The sequence below is a fragment of the Asparagus officinalis genome, chromosome 1, assembly GCF_001876935.1.
Source record: "Asparagus officinalis chromosome 1, Aspof.V1, whole genome shotgun sequence".
NCBI lineage: Eukaryota > Viridiplantae > Streptophyta > Magnoliopsida > Asparagales > Asparagaceae > Asparagus > Asparagus officinalis.
This window is the reverse complement of record NC_033794.1, coordinates 99401992-99427701: the sequence shown is the minus strand read 5'-3', so window position 1 is coordinate 99427701 and position 25710 is coordinate 99401992.

Here is a 25710-nt window from a genome sequence, read left to right as displayed (position 1 = left end):
TCGGTTCTTATGTTGTGTGCGTGACAAGTAGGAGTGATAAGTGAATGTGATTGTGAAGAGATTGAGAGAGTAAAAATGGTGTGTGAATAGGTGCAAGTGTAAGTGGGAGTGGATTTGAAAAAGAATGAGTATGATCAATAAGATGAGAAGGAAAAAAATGAATAAAATCAAGAAAAAAATAAAAAAAAATCAAGAATGAAGAACAAAATTCTAGAATAAAAGAAAATGCAAGAAATTAAAGATGGTGGATTCAATTATAGATATGGATAATCTAAAATTGAACCCACTTCTTAGAAAAGGGTGATTCCCTAGAGGGTTCTAGCCTAAAGGCGAATCAAACAAAATAAAAATAAACAAAAAGAAAAACTAAACCCAAGAGGGTTCTAGCCTCAAGGTGAATAGTATAAGAAATTAAAATCTAACTACAAAATAAATTGCAAAATCTAAACTACAAAATAAAATTGCAAGAATTAAATGCAAGAAAATAAATCTACTCTATAAGCATGAAATAAATCTAATCTATAAGCATGAAATAAATCTAAGGCAAGAGGGTTCTAGCCTCTTGGCTATTTAACAAGAAAATAAAATCTAAACTACAAGCATAGAAATAAATCTACACTAATAAGCAATAAAAGAGAAAAAGAAAAGAAATGCAAACCTTCAAATAATTCTCCATCTTCATCTTCATCTTCATCATCCAACAAAGAGAAGAAGAGAAAAATTTAAAGTGGTGAAAAAATTATTATTATTAATTGCAACTAAAGTTACAATTTTGGAAGGCCTTCTCAATTAAGAGTAGCCCTCCTCTCCAAAAGGAGTTTACAAAATTTTCACACCTCTAACCCCTCACTCTCTACCCCTATTTATAGTAAACATCAGTGAATGAGAGCCATTGGATCAAACTTGAGCCCCAAGACAAGCAAAATCAGCCATTGACGCGCGCTACAGTAATCTGGTATCGATGCAGGCATCGATGTAGGTATCGATGCCAGCATCGATGCCCACATCGATGCTGACATCGATGCCCACTATTTCCAAATTCTAATTTCACGGATAGCTTCGTCTCGTCGAGATAGGCAATTTTCATATATTATATGTTAAATTCCGCCTTCCGGATTAGGAGATATCGTCGTTTCTTTGTGGCCAACCATTTTGAATATGATTTCTTTTCATATTGGATTTTTGATTTTCTCCGGCTTCTACAGGCTACACGACTTGATTCTGGGCTTTTGGATAATTTGGAAATTGATTTTTCAATGTGCTTCTTTGCTTCATTTCTTCATTTAATCAATGGGTTTTTGTTGAGAGATGAGAGTTTGAGATTTATTCTTTATTAACCTGCAATTAAAAGATAAAAACAATTATTAGTGGTATATTTATTCATATAAAATAGATAATGAGGGTATAAAATTGTAATAAAATATGATTATCACTAAAGTCCCCATCGCTTAGATTGGAGATGCTCTTTGATAGAGGAGCTAAAATAAAATAGCTCCAATAAGAGCTTCCCCAATTAAAGGATAATCAAGCAGATGAACTCTGATATTTCACCAACTGGCGGATCTGCTATTGGCTGAGAAGGTGAAACTTGAGCAGATCATTGAGAATCAGTTGGTCCCCTGGAGAGAGTTGAACCGTGGTAGAGATGCGTAGAGCTTTGAATACCATGCACTGCATAAAACTGTTCGACAACTGAGATGACAGTTAAGAAGGACTATTGGAGCTCCACAAGTGAGGACTCTGACAGTAACTAGGTCTCACTAATGTGAACCTAGATTATAATTAGATGTTTTGTGACTGACTCAGGCCCGGCGTTGAATTTTGGCTGCAAGAAGTGCTTCCTCCCCTTGACATATTTCAGAGCCATGCAAGGGGAGACTTCTTGTTCATGTTGAATATCATATCTCTATGATAGTATTTTGATGATAACAATTTATACAATGTATGCACTAACTTTTATATGCAGATTTTAATATCAGAATATGAACAAGTGCAAGTTGATTTCAAGGCATTATGAAGTGAAGAAAATGAAGAACATATGAGATAATGTATTTTACATTTTCTTTACTTAGAATTATTGTACAAGCCTTGATCACACACACGCACACACACAATATTAGAACACACTAACACAGGCTTAGTGTGTTGGTTAACTATAGAAATCCCCTATGTTAACCATTAGAATTATAGTTAAAACTTGAGTATAAAAACATTTTATTTTATAATTTTTACTCTTAGTAGTCGACTAATTAGAATAGTAGTCGACTACTCGTGTATAAAACTTAAATATATGTTTCTGTTATTTTACAGTATAGTCGACTAATATAGATTATAGTCGACTACTCAGGTGTTTGACAGAAACATAAGTTTCTGTTATTTTACAGTATAGTCGACTAATCTACATTATAGTCGACTACTAAAAGCAAAATTCATTTTACAAGTTTATGTCAAAATACAGTGTAGTCGACTAATGAGCATTGTAGTCGACTACTAAGAAATTTTCTGAATACACAGAGTCTGTTTGAACTCAGTGTAGTCGACTAATCTGTATTGTAGTCGACTACAGATACAGTTTTTCCAGATTTCAAAGTTTGAATTTATGACTGTTTATAGCCGTTTTTAAATATATGTTTCTGTTATTTTACAGTATAGTCGACTAATATAGATTATAGTCGACTACTCAGGTGTTTGACAGAAACATAAGTTTCTGTTATTTTACAGTAAAGAAAAGTTTCTGAAATTGCCTCTGAACATCATTCAAATACTTATTGTTTAGGCAATTTACAGAAGTTAGAATCATTCCTAAGCCACTACTACACTACACTACAAATCAAGGCTTATAGGAATTGAAATTGTGGCTTCAAAAGTTCTCTCAAGTTGTGAGAGGTGTTAATCTCTTAGTTTAGAGATTGGTGTGCAAATTGGCAAGGTGTTTGTCAATTAGTGTTGCAATTTGCAGGGACTTGCAAATTGGTCAGGTTTGTTTTTGATTTTGTAAGTTTATTCAAAATCATAGTGGAAACTCTCAAGCGGGATTTGCTTGGGGACTGGATGTACACCGGATTGGTGGAACCAGTATAAAATCTTGTGTTTGTGATTGTAAATTTCTGAGATTACCATTTTTCTTTACAATTTATAATCTACTTTGCATAAATTTTAAAAGAACACTATTCACCCCCCCTCTAGTGTTCTAGTGTATCTATTTTAGATCCTACATTTGGTATCAGAGCAAGGTAAAAGATGGCATCGTCAAATACTTCACAATTCAAAGAAGGTCACTCAACAAATCGTCCACCTATGTTCGATGGATTGAACTATAACTATTGGAAGTGCCGAATGAAGATTTACCTTCAATCAATTGGCTACGAACTTTGGAACGTTATGGAAACGAAATATGAGAAGCTAACAACTCCTTTTACAGAATGGACTACTTCTCAAAGAAATAATGCAAATTTGGATTCAAAAGCAATGAATGCATTATTTTGTGCACTTGACAAGAATGAGTTTAATAGGGTGTCAACGGCCACATCTGCATACGATATTTGGCATACACTTGAGGTAACTCATGAAGGTACAAATAAAGTTAAAGAATCTAAAATTTTTGTTCTTGTGCACAGATTTGAATTGTTCAAGATGAAGGAAAACAAGACTATTGGAGAAATGTTCACAAGATTCACTGATATCACAAATTCTCTCATTGGTCTTGGAAAAACATATACACAAGTGGAGATGATAAGAAAAATTCTTCGATCACTTACTCCACAATGGGAAAAGAAAGTTACCACTATTGAAGAAGCCAATGATTTGTCAACTCTTATGGTTGAAAATTTTATTGGTAATCTTATGGCATATGAAGTTCAAATTGAAGATAGAAAGAATGATGAAGAAACAAAGAACAAGAAAGTTCTTGCATTCAATACTATTTCTGATAAAGAAGATTCAGATGATGATAATGAAGAAATGGGCATGTCTGCACGAAAATTTCAAAAATTTATAAAACGAGGTAATTTTAAATCTAAGAGTTCATTTTCAAATAACCCTCTTTGTTTTAAGTGTAATAAACCAGGTCATATGAAGAAAGATTGTCCAATGTTGAAGAATAAGCAAAAATTAAGTTATTTCAACAACTTCAACAACATTCAAAATAACAAGAAAAGAAAAGCAATGACAGTCACTTGGGATGATAGTGATGAGTCATCTTCAGATGAAGAAATTAAAGAAAAGTTTATTATTTCAGGTACCCAAGAAAGATAGGTGGATTTTGGATAGTGGTTGCTCCAAACATATGACTGGAAACATACAATTGTTGTCATCTTTTCAAAATAAGGATGGTGGTACTGTTACTTTTGGAGATAACAACAAAGGAAAAGTCATCGGTATTGGATCTGTCGGTAATCCAAACAAACCTATCATTGATAATGTTTTATTAGTTAATGGTCTTAAACATAATTTACTAAGTATTAGTCAACTTTGTGATAAAGGTTATAAAATTGTTTTTGAAAAAGAATCATGCTTAATTTATGATATTGATTTAATAACCATTATTTTTAAAGGTTATAGAAAAAATATTTTTAAAGGCCATAGAAAGAATAACATATATGTTTTATCTATGAAAAATATTTCAAATGAACATTGTCTTATTGCATCATCTAATGATTCTATTTTATGGCATAAACATTTTAGACATGTTAACTTTAAACACATGTCTAAGATTTCTAAAAATGATTCAGTAAATGGTTTACCTAAGATGTCTTTTAAAAATAATTTTTGTGATGCATGTCAACAAGGAAAAATGCACAAATCTTCTTTCAAATCTAAAAATATAATATCTACAAGTAGACCATTAGAATTAATTCACATAGATCTTTTTGGTCCATCTAGAGTAGCATCTTTAAATGGAAGTAGATATGCATTTGTTCTTGTTGATGATTATTCTAGATTCACATGGATAATTTTTCTTAAACATAAAAATGATGCTTTTAATGAGTTTTCTATATTTTGTAAGAAAATTCAAAATCAAAAATCAACTTCTATTATCTCTATACGTAGTGATCATGGAGGTGAATTTGAAAATGAATTATTTGCAAATTATTGTGATCAACATGGTATATCACACACATTCTCTTTTCCTCGAGCTGCTCCACAAAATGGAGTTGTAGAAAGGAAAAATAGAACCTTACAAGAATGTGCTAGAACCATGTTATGTGATAGTAATTTACCTAAATATTTTTGGGCAGAAGCCGTATCAACAGCATGTTATGTATTAAATAGAGTTTTATTACGACCTATTTTAAAGAAAACATCTTATGAATTATTTTATAACAAAATTCCTAAAGTATCTTACTTTAAAGTTTTTGGTTGTAAATGTTTTATCTTAAATACAAAGGATAACTTAGATAAATTTGATTCAAAATCCGATGAAGGAATTTTTGTTGGATATTCTAATCACAGTAAAGCATATAGAATTTATAACAAAAGAACACAAGTTATTGAAGAATCTTTACATGTTTCTTTTGATGAAAATTTTTCAAAAACACCTATTATACTAAATAATGATGATGATGTAATTGATACCATACAAGATACTCCTATGATAGATATTACAAAAGATGATAATCTACAAAATGATTTACCTAAAGATTTTGTAGAAGTTAAAAATCATCCACATGATTTAGTTATAGGAAATATATCTGACAAAGTAACTACTAGATCTCATTTTAATTTGATTGCTCATAATGCTTTTATTTCAACTATTGAACCTAAAAATATAAAAGAAGCACTTCTTGATGATTCATGGATAATTGCTATGCAAGATGAACTTAATCAATTTACTAGAAATAATATTTGGGATCTTATACCTAGACCTCAAAATAAATCCATTATTGGAACAAAATGGATTTTTAGAAACAAATTAGATGAATTTGGTCAAGTTATTAGAAACAAAGCTAGATTAGTTGTTCAAGGTTATAATCAAGAAGAAGGAATTGATTATGATGAAACTTATGCACCAGTTGCACGATTAGAATCAATTAGGATTTTACTTGCATTTGCATGTTTTATGAATTTTAAATTATTTCAAATGGATGTTAAAAGCGCTTTTCTAAATGGTTTTATAAAAGAAGAAGTTTTTATAGAACAACCTCTAGGTTTTGAACATGAAAGTTTTCCAAATCATGTTTTTAAACTTAAGAAAGCTTTATATGGTCTTAAACAAGCACCTCGTGCTTGGTATGATAGATTAAAGAAGTTTCTTTTAACTTCAAATTTTGAAATTGGAAAAGTTGATTCAACATTATTTATTAAGAAAATAAATAAAGATATTTTACTAATTCAAATATATGTAGATGATATTATTTTTGGTTCTACTAACAACAATCTTTGTCAAGAATTTGCTAAGACTATGCAGGATGAATTTGAAATGAGTCACATGGGTGAACTAAATTTCTTCCTTGGACTATAAATTAAACAATTGAAAGAAGGAATATTCATCAATCAAAGCAAGTATGCAAAAGATTTACTCAAACGTTTCGAAATGGAAAATACAACAAGTAAACCAACACCAATGAATACCACTACATCACTTGACAAAGATGAAAACCGTAAGAATGTTGATCAAAAGCTCTATCGAGGTATGATTGGATCACTTCTTTACATTACTGCAAGTAGACCTGATATTATGTTTAGTGTATGTTTATATGCTAAATTTCAATCTAATCCTAAAGAATCACATCTTAAAGTAGTGAAAAGAATTTTTAGATATATTAAAGATACTACAAATTATGGTTTGTTTTATCCAAAACATAGTTCTTTTGATTTAATATCATATAGTGATGCTGATTTTGCCGGATGTAAATCTGATAGAAAAAGTACAAGTGGAACATGTCATTTCTTAGGACATTCACTTGTATCTTGGTTTAGTAAAAAACAAAATTCAGTATCATTATCAACAACTGAAGCTGAATATATTGCTGTAAGTCTTGCATGTGCTCAAATTTTATGGATAAAACAAACATTATCTGATTATGGTATAAATTGTCCCATATCATCCATTATGTGTGACAATTCTAGTACAATTAATTTATCTAAAAATCCTATTCAACATTCACGTACAAAACACATTGATATTAGACATCATTTTTTACGTGATCATGTGCTTAAAGGTGACATTTCATTAGAATTTATACCTACAGATAAACAAATAGCAGATATATTAACAAAACCCTTAAAAGAAGAAATTTATGTTAAATTAAGAAGGGAATTAGGTATATGTTCAATTGAAGATTTAAATTAATTTTTAAAACAAAAATACATAAATTTAAACCTTAAGTAGTCGATTAATCTAACTTATAGTCGACTACATGCACAATTCTTACAAACTATTTTTCTGAAAAATCAGATTATAGTCGACTACTTACCTTTATAGTCGACTACTCAATGTAAAATCTTAAAAATACTCTCTGTTGATTACAGTGTAGTCGACTAATTCACATATTAGTTATAGTCGACTACTCTGAGTCATAAACTGAAAATCATCTTTCTGTCGATTACAGTGTAGTCGACTACTTTTACTATTAGTCGACTACTGATTCTAAACTCACAGTTTTACAGTTTTAAAGATTATTGGATTTTTACTTAAATTCAAACCAAAAACCCAATACCGAATACCCGTTTCAGTTAAGTAAAACTCATCTCAACCATAGATTTTTAACTCTATCAATCATAGCCACATATCTAAGATCAAATCTTAACCCTACATTTATTTTACTATCAAATCTGAACCATTCAATGTAATTTCTTTTAAAAGATAATGTAAAAACCTAAAAACTACCCACTAACCCATCTAAAAACCGACCCCTCTTCTTCTTCCCTTCAGAAGTCACGATTCCAGGTTTGGGCACTTTCTTTCTTCCCAAATTTTTATCAAGATCTTCATTTTTTCTCTGAAATCTGTCAAGCTGTCAAGATCAGTAGTTGACTACTCCAAGTTCTAGTCGACTAATCTAGGGTTTCAACTGTTTGGGGTATATTTCTAAACTTGATCTCTGAATCTTTTGGTATTTAACTGTTTCATCATGTCTAGATCTAAGAAAGCTAAGCAAACCCATACTTCTGTTAATGATGAAATCATCATTTATTTAAAAAGTCCTGATTTATTAGAAGAATTTAACAAAATATCATCCTTTGAAGTTCTTCCAGGACGATTTGTGAAATTTGACGATTTTATTCCCTGGAATTTTGGGTCATATTTTAAAAATGTGGGCTTGCTTGAATTATTCTCTGCTGAAAATAGAAAACTTACATATCCATTTCTTGTGCAATTGTTCTATACTAATATAGAACGTGTGGGAACTATTGGTGGTTCTGAAAAACTTAAGACTCTTGTTAAAGGAATAGAGATTGACTTAACTACAAAGTCAATTGGAAAAATCTTCAATATTCCTTATCAAGGAGTTTCTCTTAGGTCAGTTAGGATGAATGATTCAGATCTTTTATCTAATCATATATTTCTTCCTGGATATGGCAAACCTTTAAATAACTCAAACAAACTTCGTCCAATTCCTAGGTTCATTGCACGAATCTTAGCCTATAACTTGTTTCCAAAAACTGGAAGTTTTCATTTCATTTCCCTAGAATTAGCAAAAGCTCTATATGCTATAATGGGAAATATCCAAGTTAATTGGGCTGAAGTTTACTTTGATAATCTTCTGACAATACCAAGAGGATTTCTTCCTTATGGTGCCTTTTTAACAAAAATATTTAACAAATTTCATGTGGATCTCCAATCTGAAAATTCTGTTGTCCATTCCATTAAATTCTTTGATTCCAATGCCCTAACTAGGATGAAGTTGACAAATTTTAAAATTCAAGAACAAAATCCTCAAAATGAACCTCATCAAGAAGAAATTCCACAAGATATTCCACTATCTTCAACTCAAGCAGGAGCTTCTTCTAGTCAACCACCACCATTTCCTACAAAACCCTCATGCTTTTCAGGCGTGCAATACAACACTTTAAGTGCACGTATTCTTGAACTTGAAACTGGTCAAAGAGCTCTATATTCTCAGAAGTCATATATTATTAGTAATCAAGAATAGCTAATCAAGAAGTTTGAAGACTTGGACACAAAGCTTAATGCATATTTTCAAGGACAGCAACCTCCTCCAGCACCTTAGGATGTTTTTATGTTAAGTTTCAAAACAATTATGTTATTTTGTTTAAGTATCAAAAACTATGTAGTTGTGAGATGTTAGGACTTATGTAATATGTTATTTATGCTGCTACTATGTCAAGTATGTTGATTGTGTGTTTACTTATCTATGATGATGTTTGGTTAGTTAATATATGTGCTACATATTTTAAACAGATCATGGTGATGAACATTGTGGAACTTTTGGTCTTTATGGCAAGTCTTTACCTACCAATTTGGATGGGTGAAGTTATGGACTATGTTCATAACCTGGATGATTTGTTTGAAGTTTTAGCTCATGTTGAAGAAATAATGTCTTGTTTAGCATAAATGTTTTCCTCTTTTTGTTGATAACAAAGGGGGAGAAATAGGTATTGTTATGTATTGTTATAGACTCAAATTTGCATATATGCAGGGGGAGTAAGTATGGTTATTTCATTATGTTTAAACCTGATTATAAAATACATACTTATGCATAAATTATTTGTTATCATCAAAAAGGGGGAGAATGTTGAATATCATATCTCCATGATAGTATTTTGATGATAACAACTTATACAATGTGTACACTAACTTTTATATGTAGATTTTAATATCAGAATATGAACAAGTGCAAGTTGATTTCAAGGTATTATGAAGTGAAGAAAATGAAGAACATATGAGATAATGTATTTTACATTTTTATTACTTAGAATTATTGTACAAGCCTTGATCACACACACGCACACACACAATATTAGAACACACTAACACAGGCTTAGTGTGTTGGTTAACTATAGAAATCCCCTATGTTAACCATTAGAATTATAGTTAAAACTTGAGTATAAAAACATTTTATTTTATAATTTTTACTCTTAGTAGTCGACTAATTAGAATAGTAGTCGACTACTCGTGTATAAAACTTAAATATATGTTTCTGTTATTTTACAGTATAGTCGACTAATATAAATTATAGTCGACTACTCAGGTGTTTGATAGAAATATAAGTTTATGTTATTTTACAGTATAGTCGACTAATCTACATTATAGTCGACTACTGAAGGCAAAATTCATTTTACAAGTTTCTGTCAAAATACAATGTAGTCGACTAATGAGCATTGTAGTCGACTACTGAGAAATTTTCTGAATACACAGAGTCTGTTTGAACTCAGTGTAGTCGACTAATCTGTATTGTAGTCGACTACAGATACAGTTTTTCCAGATTTCAAAGTTTGAATTTATGACTGTTTATAGCCGTTTTTAAACGTTTTTAAAGTTCAAAAAATTGTCTTTCAAGGGCTATAAATAGGTTATCTGTTAAGAAAAAATGCAGAGACTTACATACCCATAAGCTTTGATCTTTGTGCATTTTTTCAAGTGAAAAATATTCATAAGCTTTGATCTTTGTGCATTTTTTCAAGTGAAAAATATTCAGATTTTGAGAAAAAGAAAAGTTTCTAAAATTGCCTCTGAACATCATTCAAATACTTATTGTTTAGGCAATTTACAGAAGTTAGAATCATTCCTAAGCCACTACTACACTACACTACAAATCAAGCCTTATAGGAATTGAAATTGTTGCTTCAAAAGTTCTCTCAAGTTGTGAGAGGTGTTAATCTCTTAGTTTAGAGATTGGTGTGTAAATTGGCAAGGTGTTTGTCAATTGGTGTTGCAATTTGCAGGGACTTGCAAATTGGTCAGGTTTGTTTTTAATTTTGTAAGTTTATTCAAAATCATAGTGGAAACTCTCAAGCGGGATTTGCTTGGGGACTGGATGTACACCGGATTGGTGAAACCAGTATAAAATCTTGTGTTTGTGATTGTGAATTTCTGAGATTGTTATTTTTCTTTACAATTTATAATCTACTTTGCATAAATTTTAAAATAACACTATTCACCCCCCCTCTAGTGTTCTAGTGTATCTATTTCAGATCCTACAGTTCAATAGCTCTTTTCTCATCCCCTGGCATAGGTCTTAGGAATGAGTAAGTAGGAGCTATTTTTTATGCGATGAAAAAATTCTTATTTTTCTAGTCTTGTGAGATCAGAGGAACATGAGCTATAGCTTGATGCAGCTCGCGTATGATCTCCAGCTTTCACAATACCCATATCTTAGGAATATAGGACAGTAACAAATAGCAATAGATACCTATCATCCTTGTAATTGGATAGCCTGCATATTGTCTTCATGTAATAGAGTATTCAATCAATAAAAAATAGCAACATATACCATCATCCTTGTAATTGGATAGTCTGAATATCGCATTCATGTAGTAGAGTATTCGACCAATAAAAATAAACTTCTCATCACTTGAAATAGTCCATCTTTGTGTATTTGATCTTTACGTGCTTTGATTTTATGGCGAACTTGAATTCTGCATGGAGTTGTTGTGTTGAAAGCAAAGACTGAGCTTTGCTGCATTGGCAAGGGTCGAGTTGAAGTTCGCCAAATGAGGTCTCAAATAAATTGAGTTGGAATTTTCTTAATTTTAGAGACTTAGTGAAATTTGCCAAGTCATTTTAACAAGGTTCACTATATAAGGTCTTAAACAAATTAAGTTCGAATTTTCTCAATTTTGAAAACTTAGTAATTTGCAAAGTCATTTTGGCGAGGCTTAAAACCTCGCTGAATGGGGTGGCATTCACTTGAGAAATAATTATCTTGGCGAAGCTCAGTAAGTCGGTTAGGTGAGGCTCGATGAGTCAGTTAGGTGAGCCTCGGCCTAAGAATTTAAAATCAAATTCTTGATTTGTACGCCTGAAATTATGGCAAAGTTCGCTCAGGGCGAGATTCCTGGTGAAGTTCGAGGCTAAAATCTTTGGTGAAGTTCAGGAGAAGATCTTCAGCAAAGTTCAGAAGCGAGATTTTCGACAAAGTTCGGGGCAAAGAATCTAAAGCGAAGCTCTGTGTTAGCTTATAAATAGAACTATTTACCTCTTTCTTCTTCACTTTGATTTTCAAAACCTTTAACTTCCTCAAAACCCAAGTTTTCGTCCAACTATTGTCATCAATGGCCCCTCATCATGCGATCTCCAGAGGAAGAGGCTTTGTCAGAGGTTCTCCTTGGTCAAAAGCTGAGGATGTGCCAGTGCAGCAAGAAATGGACATGGGTAAGCTTCAATCCATCATGTTGATCTTTGGATCATCCTAATTTCAGCTTATTAGGCTTTATACAGTGCCTCGAGGCGCTTAAAATTTTGATTTACTGCTAAAGGCGCAATCTTCATGGCCACTTGTGGTCTCCGATGAGCTTCCATCATCAATGATGAAGCTTCATTAGCGGCAGTTAATGACGTTTGTTATGGTGAGCTTTGCTTCCTAGGTAGACCTCATTACCGTTAGCCTTTTAGGCTTCTGCAATGGGCTTCATTTCTGTGAAGATCACTGTTCTGACCTTAGTGACCCTTGCTTGGGTGAAAATCACCAGTGTAATCTGGATGACCTTCTCTTGAACGAGGCTCGCCTATTTGGATTTAGGCAAAGTTTGTCAATTTGATATGGGTGACCTTCATGTGAGCGAGGGTCACTTGTTTGAATTTGGTGTAGTTCGCCAGTTTGATCCATGCGACTAAAGTTCGATGTTTTCACTGTGAACTTTGCTTCATCCTATCAATATTTATTGATAGAGATGATTCTCACTTATGAGTGAGGTTTGCCTATGGTGAACTTCGCCTTTAAGTATGAAGACTTGATTGATTTCATTTAATTTTTGTCTTCTAACTCGTTTGTTGCTTGTTTCCTCTTAGTTTCTTATTCGACGACTCCTGTCTACCACCATAATCATTATGGTCATGATGGAACTCATGACCCTAAAATGGCATATGCCTTTGATGGGAATGTACCTTTATTCCTTGATGGAAGCAGCTAGGAGATAATCACTAAATCGAAGTTCTCCATTCCTAACGAGGATGTGTCGGTGAAGCCTCATTTCCTCTTTGGAGATAATATTACCGGTGGAAATTTCATAGTAAATTATGAAGGGGAGTAGGGGTACTACACCCAAGAAGATCATCGTTATTATTTGACGGCGATAGAATGTCAGGTCTCCTTTATGTTCCTGCAGCACCTTGTTATGCCCCGCCTTATACGCTACCTTCTTACCAATAAGAAGGATAGTGTCAAAGTGGGGTCTTTAAAGCATAATGGTGGTTTTCATTAAGAGGGGCTCTACAGAGTCAATATCATAGGCCTGCGTTCGAGTTTCGTGAATGAGGACACTCCTGTTAATGAAGTTGCGTTGTCTTAAAAAGCTTTGGGAATGAACTTGCCAAGATTGATGCACAATATCTTGACAAATATATTAGATTCCCTGGTTAGATTAAGTCAATGGATACCCTGTGGTGTGCCCATTTGGTGAACTTTTTTCTCGTCACTTTTGAGGAGAGATTACAAAGGACGGAGCTCTATGCTACAGGTAGGTCCTTGAAATATAGTGCTGAGATTTGCACACATTTATTGCATGGCATACTAGAGCTATACAATGCTATTAGCAACACTTTCTTCACCTCGGCGAGTGAGACCGGGATCACTTTGAACGAGATGTTTGATGTGTCATGTTTGCCTATGGGGGATCGACCATATTAGGAGTTCTTTCCAACCAATACAGAACTGAACACATTTTCGCTTGCTGCTTTTGTTGTAGAGGCGTTCCGGGAATTGGTTTGTTATTTCTTCATCTATCAGAGGATTGTTCTGAGCGTTGGGCATGATTTCACTGTTGCTCGTGTTCCTTGGGCTGAATACTTATTTCCTAATGTAAGTAAAAAGGAAAATGTGAATTTGATCCATCCGATCATTGATGCTAAAATTAGGACCTTGATCTTCAATGATGGCTAAGTACTTCACACCGCTAAGTCAAACAAGTGTGGGTTCCATGCAAGCAAGTTGTTATGGAGTTCTCAACCACCTAAGTGTGACCCTTTGCTAGCAATGGATAGCATGCAATGTCCCATTCAAGTTGGCGGTCGGAGATCAGCAATGATGATTACTCAGCCGACTTACCAATCGACATTCCCTCATGTCGACTCAAAACACGGTACTTGTCACACCTTTTGTCGAAGACAACTCGCAATGAGCCCACTCGACCCACTACTTGATGCCTCAAGAGGTCGACTCGAAAGGCGTTACTTCTCGGTAGAGCTAGAGGGCAACTTCTTGCCTTAAACCTCTCCAGCTGATAACATGTCAGCGTCGCATTTAAGGCTTGGCAGGCACCATCATACCTCTGGCCCCGATAGTATTCATGACTCCTCAGACCACATCAACACTGTCATGCCTCCGATCACTTTCCATTTAATGCCGACATGATCTCTCTTCCAGTTGTCAGCCGACACTTATAAAGCAAGTGCTGACGTAGCTGTCAGCTCACATTTCTTCACCACCATTCTTTGCTCGACCACAATGATGGTGATGCCCCTTCGACACTACTATAAATAAAAGGTACTATTCCCTCATGATGGGATCTTCTTCTGATTCTAGTTTTTTTCTACAAAATCAGTGCCTTCTACAAATTATATCACACACACAAGAACTCTCATAGTTCTTCACTTTTCCCACTCAAGCTCACTAGTTGACTTGATCGTCATAGGAACCACGAGGAACCGGTCTCCATCCTCTTATGTGTTCTACATGTGTAGGCTTTTTAGCAATCCAACTCAAAACTAGATATTCGAGGAAGGAAGCGGCCCTTCATCAACCTCACCCCTATCAAATCGTGGATATTATTGACTGTGTGATCTCTTAGCATCAACACGAGCAATTCGAGAGCTTCCACCATTGCAAAAGAGCTGATATCTGAGTTGGTGCTGCTTGCGGATTTTTTATCAATTTGGTTGAAGGGCTACATTGTGCCTTCTCGGCTGAAGAATCGCATATCCATCAAGGTATTATTCCCTGCCATGTTGCTTGCTTTAGGGTATAACTTGGCCATTTTACAGGCAATAGTTAGTTGTATCTATCACGAACTGAGCAAGTTGACTACCGAATATCTAAAGTAGGAAGATGGTTGTCCGAAAATCAAGTACCCAATCCTTGAGTAGAGCTACCATATACGTATTTGGTGATATTGTTTACTCTACCCTATTCTTCATTGATGTCGACTGCTACCTCAAGTGGAGCACATCTCATTACTTTAGAGGTATGAGTGTTCAAAGTGGATGATTAAATATCTTGCTAGGGTCTAGAGGCTTCTTTAAAATAAGGATCATAACTGCATTTACTGTTGTTTCCCCTCGATCAATGATCTAATCTCCGGGATGAGTTTGAGGACAGTATGAATAGCGAATGATTCACTTTCTTACCTAGTGGGTGCTTCAACTGGTTGATGAATATTTGACCAGGTCACCTTGTTGCTATGTTGAACAGGATGGAGTGTTATATCGAGTCATGTCTGACTTGCTAATTCACTTGTCAGTTTGTTTATGACCAAATCTACGTCTAGAATCTAAATTCAGGATTGCTGCACATGAGAAGCTTGATAGATGGAGCTCACACTTGATACCACTTCACTGCTAGGGCTACGAGGGTCATATTTTCACTTCCCCAACACATGCCTAATTGTTACATGATGTTGCAGTTCTATAAATGGTATAGCAAGGTGAATGCCCCCAATTCTGAATTTCACATTAACAAGACTTACTTGTATTGGATCACCAGGAGATATAGGGAATTGTCTAAGAAGGGTTCGAAAAGTAGAGCTCCTAGACTTTAAGACTTTTTTTGGCAAAAGGTGTGCTAGATGAAGATTAGATGTCAAGAGGGCATCCTACACCTCAAATGAGGATTAGCATTAGAATCTGAGAATCGCCTGGATCTATGGTTAATTGAGGAGCACCTGGTAGAGGTCTAGGCAACAAAGAGAAGAGGCCATTACAAGCTCCTCATCCTCAACCATCTTCCAAGAGGCAATGCTTGGCACCTTTGGAGCTTGAGCCTATACCTGGAGGCTCTTCCGGGGGTCAATGACGAATCTCCTATGGTTCCAATGCAAGAATCTAAAGTTGGTCTTTCGGTGATTTTTATTATATTATTGTATCAATTTGTTTGAAGTGCCTCTGGCTGATGTCTGCTTTTTTATGTGCATATAAGGAGCCCATTCCTCTCGTTGATAAGGAGAAGGTGGACTATAAACCTAAAAATACCGACGCCTACTTGACTGAGACTAATGATACGGGTTTTGATGGTGATACTGGGGACTCCTCTTTTATGCTAATTATAATTTTCTCTAATCAGTCTTGTGTGATTTCTTCACTTCAGCAGCTTACATTTTATCCATCTTTTTAGTAGATGATGAACCCAATTTTGAGATCATAGGTAGGGCAGTCCCTACATCATTTTAACTAGTGCTAATTTTGAGCCTGTAGCTAATTTTGAGGGTGCTTTCGGTGTCTTGGAATCTGTACCCACTATTGATATGACAGTAGCGCCTGCACCAGCTCCTATTTCATTGATGCAACGCAAACTGGTTATTCATGAGTCTTTGATGAAGACGACGATGAATTGGTCTCTCCCATCCCAGCAGAGGTTAGGAGAGTAGCACCATCAAGTCTAAAACCTTATTAAGATGAAGGCCCAGTCATAGTTGCAGCTGCCTCTGATGCGTCAGAAGTTTTGTCCATAGGCATTAAAGTCGTGCCTATGGATGTGCCGATGACCATAGCAATGGCTGTGAGGACTACCATTCCTTCAACTAGAGTGGCGTCTTCCACTGTGACTATTTCCTGTGTGCTGGCTAGACTTGCAGTATTCCTTATGCCGAGCAACAAATGAATACATGTTCTGCCAAGTGTTCTTTCGACTAAAACAGATGCCTTAGTAGTTTCTACTAGAGTGGGTCCTTCGAGTCATGTGGAGGTCTCCCAATCTCCAGATCTTGATAATTTGATATTGGGCTAGAGATCTAAATCTTGACCTAGAGCTTGATGAAGCATTTCAACTGTATTGTTGCATATGCTTTGAGTATGCAGACTGGCTTATCTGGTTGCACCTTTACCCTGTTGAGGAATCAACTTGATCTTTTGACATTGGTTGCAAGTCCTGCTTGCATGGTCTGTTCAAGTTGACGATTGATGAAGTCGAACTCCAATTTCAAGAGTTGCAATGGCTTCGCTTGGTTGATATCGACGACATTGCTAAGCTCAAATTTTGTCTTCTCTCGGTGTAACATCGTGAGGCTAACAAGTCCGCTCATAAAGAATAGAGTAGATTAAGGTGAAGCTTTAAGGGCTGAATGATAGCACCACTGGCTGATAGCCACCAAACAAAGCTTCAAAATGCTATTCAAGAAAAAGACGCCATCATCAACAAGGCCAAAGCAACCATTGTTGTAGCTCAGGCGCGGTTGGAGGCAGCTCATCATCAGAAGGAGAAGCTTGAACTCAAGTCAGCCGAGCTGGTTAGAGAGTGGATCTCAGGGTCCCGGAGGTTAAGGCTGAGACGAAGAGGTTGGCAATTGTTAGGACACATGCTGCTCTGGTTGATCCTGGGATTTTAAGAGAGAAGGCACAAAGAGATGCTTAAGAGGTTAGAGATTTTAGAATACCTGAGTGTCTTGCACATATACACACTTTTTATCCATTTTTTCTTTAAAATTATTATAATAATTTAGCTCTTTTGGTAATAGAAGAACTTTTATCTCCTTTAATGCATGTACGATAGATGTGTAGTGTTAACTTATCATATTAACATTTTTGCTAGGGAGAAGGAATGGTACGATCAAGCTACTAGAGGTGTAATGTTAACATATCGAGTCTGACCAACTTGACACTACTTAGTGGTTTAATATTAACATGACAGTAGGAGATATCAACAAAGGTATAATGCTAACCGGTCGGCAGAAATTAATAGAGGTATAATGTTAACTTTTTAGGTTTGTAAATTTAGTAATGTTCAAAGATATATCGTTAACATGATAGTATTAGGGTATTTGACAAAGGTGTAATGTTAATGTGTCAAATGGAATGACCGACAGAGGTGTAATGCTAACCGGTCGGTTCAAAAGAGCCCAAAGGGCAACTACCATTTGGAAGTATAACGTTAACTTAACAATAAAAAATTGATGGAAGTGTGATGTTAACTAATCGATTTTTAATAAATGCTAATTAACAGAGGTGTAATGTTAACCGGTAAAATTCGATAAGATAGGTTGATAGAGGTGTAGTGTTAACTGGCCGACGAAATGGTCTGACAGAGGTGTAATGTTAACCAATCAGATCATTTCAGAATGAAAAACTTTTAAATGTGTAATGTTAACATAACATTGATAATGTATTTGAAGTCAAATAGAGGTGTGGTGTTAACTTAATGATTTGCTAAGGATTTTAATTGGATTTTGTATCAAGAGGATCAACATCTATGGTCAAAGGTGGGAACTTAAATATGACCAAAATCTATGTGAAGAGACACTATTAGCTATGATCAATGATAATATTTCTTGAGAAAATTCTCGTTGATTAGTGCCATGAGCTTTTGCTATTTTGGTCAATTAGGTGGTATGCTCCATTTGAGTAGACTGTCTCTACTATAAACGGGCCTTCCCATTTATGTTGAAATTTTCCTTTAGTCTTATGTGTCTTGACCATGGGTCGACGAATGGCTAAGAACAAATCGCCTTCTTTGAAAGATAGTTATTTAACTATTCTATTGAAGGCTTTCGAAATCTGTAACTAATAGATCTTAATTTATTGTTAAGCTTGAAGTCTCAGCTCATCTAGCACCTCTAATATTTGTAGATGCTTTTGATAATATTCTTCAATTATCATCTTTTTAGCAATAACAATTCTCATTGATGACACCTGAATTCCAGAGGGATCATGGCTTCACATCCATAGATCAACGAAAATAGTGAGGAGCCAATAGGCGTACGGACTATTATTCGATAAACCCATAAACACTCTCCAAGTTTCTTATCACAATCTCATTCATTAGAGGAATGCACTTCTTCAGAAGTTTGATGATAGTTTTGTTGAAAGCTTCACCTAGACCGTTAGCAGCTGGGTTGTATAGCATAGAAACCAAATCTTAAATTTTGAACTTGTTACAGAATTTGAAGAATGTTCGATTGTTGAACTACAGACTGTTATTGCGAACAATCTATCTAGGAGCACCGAATCGATAAATCACGTAACGTCTCAAGAATTTGATCACCTGAGATGTCTTAACTTCTCTAAGCGGAATAGCTTAGGTCCATTTTTAGAGAAGTAATCAGTGATGGCCGAGATGAATTGATGGCCTTTTAGCGGATGGCAGACTGATTGGTTCGATAATATTCATGCCCCATGTTTCAAAACAACCATGAGGTAATGGTCAGACGCAACTCTCCTAAAGGTTGATGTAGAAAATCAGCATGGACTTGACATGCATGACATCGATTAGCATATGTACTGCATCTGCTATCATTATAGGTCAGTAGTAGCCTAGACAACGAAGTCGATCCAAAAGTTTAGGACCTAATTAATGAGCTCCACATGTCGTGGGCTTCCTTTAATGCTTCTCTAGCTTCACTTGGTGATAATCATCAAAACAACACACCATCAAATGATCATCGGTACAAAGTCTGTGTAACAGAATCATAGTAGAAGTGTGATGCTCTTCTTTGAATAGAGATTGCTTGCTTCAGGATACCAAGTAGTATATTGTGCAGGACATAATCAATGATTAGGAACCACCAATCATTAATTTGGGAGTGAGTTGGCATGGCGTGCACTTTCTTAGCTTCAAGGATTTGCGCTGGAGAGCATAATTGATGGCTAACCACTGTGATATGCCTAGTAGATTTGGGCGAAAAAGCAAACGTCACTGCAAGGGGTGCTAAAGCATCTGCATGAGTATTTTTTAGATGCACTACGTAACTGATGTAGAAACCTTCAAATGATCAAGCGAGCTTCATTGCCACTTTGTGATAGAGTATGAGATTATTGTGACGGACCTCATATTCTCCTGTATCTGATTTATTATAAACTTGGAATCGCCTTGGGCTTCAAGGTATTTGACATCCATGTCTTGAGAAAGTTGTATGCCGATTACAAGGGTATTATATTTAGCCACATTGTTAGAGCATGATTTGGTCATTAAGTAGGCTCGAGGAAGAATATGTCCATGGGGATTGATCAGCACTACGTCCACTTCTGCAACAATTGCTCCTTTATAATTATGTCTTGATGCACTGTCAAAGTAAAGCTACCATATCTGTTGATCTGAGATAGTATTTAACTCAAAGACTTCATCTGGAATGTCTTCGTAGAGCTCAGAAGACTCGTGATGGGATGTCATGCTAGGAAGTCAGTTATTGCTTAACCTTTGACTGCTTTCTATAGCACGAACGTCATACCGTACTACAAAAGTAGTATCACCCATTTTGCTAACCTAAAATTCAGTGATCTAAGTTTCGTCATGAGCATCCATAGAGGATTAGGTCTTGAAATGATGTGGATGGATTGGCCAGTGAGATAGTATCGCATCTTCTGAATTACAAAGACTAATGTTAAACATTCCTTTTCAACTGGACTGTAGCGATGCTCGGTACCAATCATAGTTCGACTAAGATAGTAAATAGCTTGCTCGCGGCCATTGTCATTCTTTTGGATAAGAAGTACTCCAAGAGAATGGTTCATTACCCTAATATAGATCAGGAATGGTTTATTTGATGCTAGTGTGGCTAGAACCGGCATCTTCGTAAGATAACCCTTGATTATATTGAAAGCTTCTTGGCAAGTGTCATCCAAGACAAATGAGACAATTCTCCTTACCGGTCTTTGAAATGGTTGATATTTCCCTGATAAGTTGGCGATAAACCTACGAATATAGGTTGATCATCCTTCTAGCCCTTTAAGTTCTTTGAGATTCTTCGGAGATGACATCTCTTGGATGACTTTCACTTTTTAAGGATCAACATATATTTCTTTGGACATTACAATAAATCCTAAGAATTTACCTGATGATACCCCTTGGAAAGACTTGGTTGGAATCATTTTGAGCTGGTGCTTTTGCATAATTTCAAACACCATTCTCAAATCATTGACATGATCTTGCTTGTGACGACTTTTAATTGTGAGATCGTCAACATAGCATTCTACTATCTTACACAAATACTCATGAAAGTTCATGTTCATAACGTGTTGATAAGTTGCTCCAGTATTTTTAAAACTAAAGGGCATTACTGCACAACAAAATACTCTTAAGGGTGACCTAAAAGTTATATGCTTCTGGTCATCTGAATGCATTTTGATTTAGTTGCAACTAGAGAACCCATCCATGAATGATATCCTCTCAAACCCACATGTACTGTCAACCATGACGTTCGTGATAGGGAGAGAAAAATTCATCCTTTGGACAAGCACGATTAAGATCCTTGAAATCAATGTGGATCCGGATCTTACCCTTTTTCATCACTACCATGATATTTACCAGTCAATCCGAGTGTTGTTCCTAATGGATGAACCCACATTCAATGAGTTTGTAGATTTCTTTCTCGAACTGCTCCATCAACTCATGACGAAAGTGTCGTAGTTGTTGTTTTACCAATTTGACACTAAGGTTAATGTTAAGGCAGTGTACAACCATATTAAGATCTAATCAGGGCATGTCTTCATAACTCAAGGTGATAGAAACTCTAAGTTGCTTGATTTAGTTCATACTGACATTTGTGAATTTAATGATGTTTTGACCAAAGACATGAAGAAATATTTTATCACCTTTATAGATGACTATAACAAATATTATTATGTTTACTTAAAACTAAAGATGAGGCTCAATAAAAATTTATTATTTTTAAGAATAAAGCTGAAACTCAAACTGGCAAGAAACTTAAAAGGTTAAGATCTGGTAGAGGTAGAGAATAAACATCAAATGAGTTTACTCTTCTATGTTAATCTTTTAGCATAGTGTATGAGAAAACTGCTCATTATTCTGCTTAGTCTTAATGTGTAGCTGAACGAAAAAATAGAACCTTAAAAGATATGATTAATAGTCTATTTGAAAATTCAGGACTTCCTAAATATATGTGGTGAGAGGCTTTGAATAGGCTTACCATATTCTGAATAGAGTCCCTCAGAAACATAAAGAAAGTAGTCCATTTAAACTTTAGAGAGGTCGAAAGACAAGCTTAAAATACCTTAAAGTATGGGGGTGTCTAGTATAAGTGCTAATCTCAGAACATAATAGGAAGAAGCTAGTTCCTAAGACAGTAGACTCTATCTTTTTAGGTTATGTAGAAAACACCTATGTTTTGAGATTATTAGTGATCAAATCTGAAATCCCAAGCATAGATGTTAATACAACTATTGAATTTAATGAAGCAACATTTTTTGAGGATGTTTTCCCTATAAAAATTAGAATACCTCAAAATGTTTCTAATGAAAATTCAGTATTTGTCTCAACTTCCATTTCTGATCATGTGGAAAGGATGACAAATGTGGAAGCAGATAGTTCTAAATCTGAATCTGAAAGATCAGATGATTTAGATGAACCTAGAAGGAATAATAGAGCTAGGATCGTCAAAGATTTTGGAAATAACTTTCTCACTTATAATATCGAGGATGATCCTATTTCCTACATCCGCTACGGCCTCGAAAAAGGCTAAACAGTAGAAGGAAGCTGTCAAAAGTGAAATGCATTCTATTATCTCTAATGAGACATGTGAATTATTTGATCTTTCTCCTGGGTGCAAGATAATTGGGTCTAAATGAATTTTTAAAAGAAAAATCAAATCAGATGGAACCATAGAAAAATTTAAGGCCAGACTTATTGCCAATTGGCTCAAACAAGTTGAAAGGATTGATTTATTTGACACATACTCTCCAGTTGTCCGAATGACTACAATCAGAATGCTTATAACATTAGCTTCTATATATGATTTTACAATCCACTAGATGGATGTAAAAACTACTTTTCTTCATAGTTTTCTTAAAAAAGAGATTTATATGGATCAACCTGAGGGATTTGTATCACCTAGAATTGAAAGGAAAGTACGTAAACTTGTGAAGTCTCTATACGAACTTAAACAAGCCCCTAAACAATGACGTAAAAGGTTTGATACAACTATTATCGATTTTGTTTTCAAAATGATTGAGTCTGATAAGTACGTTTATAGCAAAGTAAGAGGTGATTCTTGTATTCTTCTATGCATTTATGTTGATGATATTCTATTGTTTGGATCTAACATTAGGATAATCAATGAGACTAAGTCGTTCTTGAGTAGTAAGTTTGAAATGAAGGATATGGGAGTTGCTGACGTGATTCTTGGCCTAAAACTAATAAGATCAGTTGATGGTATAATTATTTCTCAATCTCATTATGTTAAGAAGGCTATTGAGAAATTTGTCTATAAGAATTGCAAACCCATCAAAACTCCATATAATCCTTTAGTAACTCTCTACAAGTATGTAAGTAGAGTCTCTGTATCTCAATTGAGATATTCTCAGATCATTAGAAGCTTGACGTATCTTGCAAATTGTTCAAGGCCGGATATATCTTACTCAGTTTCTAAATTAAGTAGATACACTAGCTGTCTAAATATGACTCATTAGGAGGCCTTGGATAGGATACTTCTGTATCTGAAGGGAACTGTTTCCCTTGCACTGCATTACGGTAGATTCCCTCTCGTTATGGAGGGATATAGTGATGCTAGCTGGATTACTATGCGTTCAGGTAGCAATGGTTGTACAGGATATGTACTTACCTTAGGTGGCGATGATGTCGCCTGGAGATCTGTCAAACAGACCATTTTGTCTCTTTCTACGTTTGAGGCAAAACTTTGCGCTTTGGACACTACTAGTTTAGAAGCTGAATGGCTTAAGTGACTTATGTCCGAATTGCTCATGTTCAGCAAGCATATTCCTACAATCTCTGTGCATTGTGACAATATGATCACAATTGTAAGAATTAAAAGTTTAAAGTATAACCACAAAACTCGAGGTCATATCCAAATACGGATAAAGATTGTGAAGAAGTTTGTTGATGAAGGGGTATTTGTTGTGGACTTTGTTAGGTCCAAGGACAACATAGCATATCCCTTTATAAAAGGACTAGAGTTGTCACTAGTTCTTAAATCCAGCTTGATGTTGGGACTGAAACCCTTACCTAACTCATCGACAGTAGCAACCCAAACCTATCTGAGTGGAGATCCTACAAAGTAGGTTTAATGTGATAACAATAAACTGTTGAGTGAGTTAAACACCTAATTATAGATTGATACTTTGTATCTGAGTCTATCATCATGTATACCTGGAAGGTGTTGATAACTGCTAGTATAGTAAGAGTATTTCGACTCTGAATAGGATCCAGTCTTTAAGACGAGATGCAAGTAGTGCATCCCCGGAGATGCCCAACTATATGAACATAATTGTGTGGCCGCAATTAGAGGAAGTAGGTTATTCCTTGAAATTGTTCATGAAAAGGATAATGATGCATGACATAATGCGTCAAACCTAAAAATTACTTCTATAGCGTACATCGTGTTGTTACCAATGAATATCACCATATTAAAGATTCAAGTTTAAGACTTAGTTTCATTTCGTGCCTGTGGTGATAAAATTGGATAACTATAGAGAATGTTCAAATTGGAAGATGCCTTCTCTGAAAGCATGATATGTATAATCTTAATTACTGTCAGCTATAGAATTGTGGGGGAATATTGTAATAACTAAATCTTAGAGGGCTTTTATAGAAAGATATCATTTAATGATTGGATTCCATCGACTAAAATGTGTTTAATAAGTATTATGTGAGTTTTAGTCTCACATTGACTAATTGAATGCATTTTAGTTAGTTTAAATTAACACACATATTATATATGGTATAAGAAAGGTGTTAGTATTATACACTTGTTGGTATATAAGTGAGCGTGCGAACAAGCGAGCGGGACCGTGCGAATGAGCTCGTGTACGCAGCCTCGGGTGTGTGCGGTTCGTGTGCGCGGGCTCGGGTGTGCGGTCCGACGCGTGTGCTGGCGTGTGCTCTTTTTGCACGTGCTGTCTTTAAATGAGCTTAAATGTTTTGCATATGCTCATTTAAAACCAGGTGAACATTTCGTACGTTACAAACGTTATAAGGATTGAATAGGTTTTATTGTAACCGTTACAAACATTGTAATAACTGGATTTCAAATCTTTGTCTCCCATGAACCTTATAAAAAGGGCTTCTGCTGATCATTTGAAAAACACAAAAAAATGAAATCCCTTGGCTTCTTCTTCTTTTAATAATTCTATAAGTTGTTAAGTATTGGAGGTTCTGGCGAACTGAAGAAGTTGTCGTGATGTTCACAAGAAGAGAGCGCTTCTTTGGACTGCAGTCATCTCATCCTTGGAAGTACTGTGCAAATCCAACACTACCGTAGGTGGGTCATAGTTTCTTCAATGTCAGTCCTCTATTAAGAGGGCGATTACATCTGTAAAGTATTTCAAACTTGAATTTATTTAATATGATATTTCTAACTCTCTGCTCTTTTTTTCTTTCCTATATGGTTTTGTTGGATCTGTTTTGATACTTGTTTTTCCCAACAGAAGTGTCAACTTTTATTTGAAAGATGGAAGCAGAATGTGAACAATTG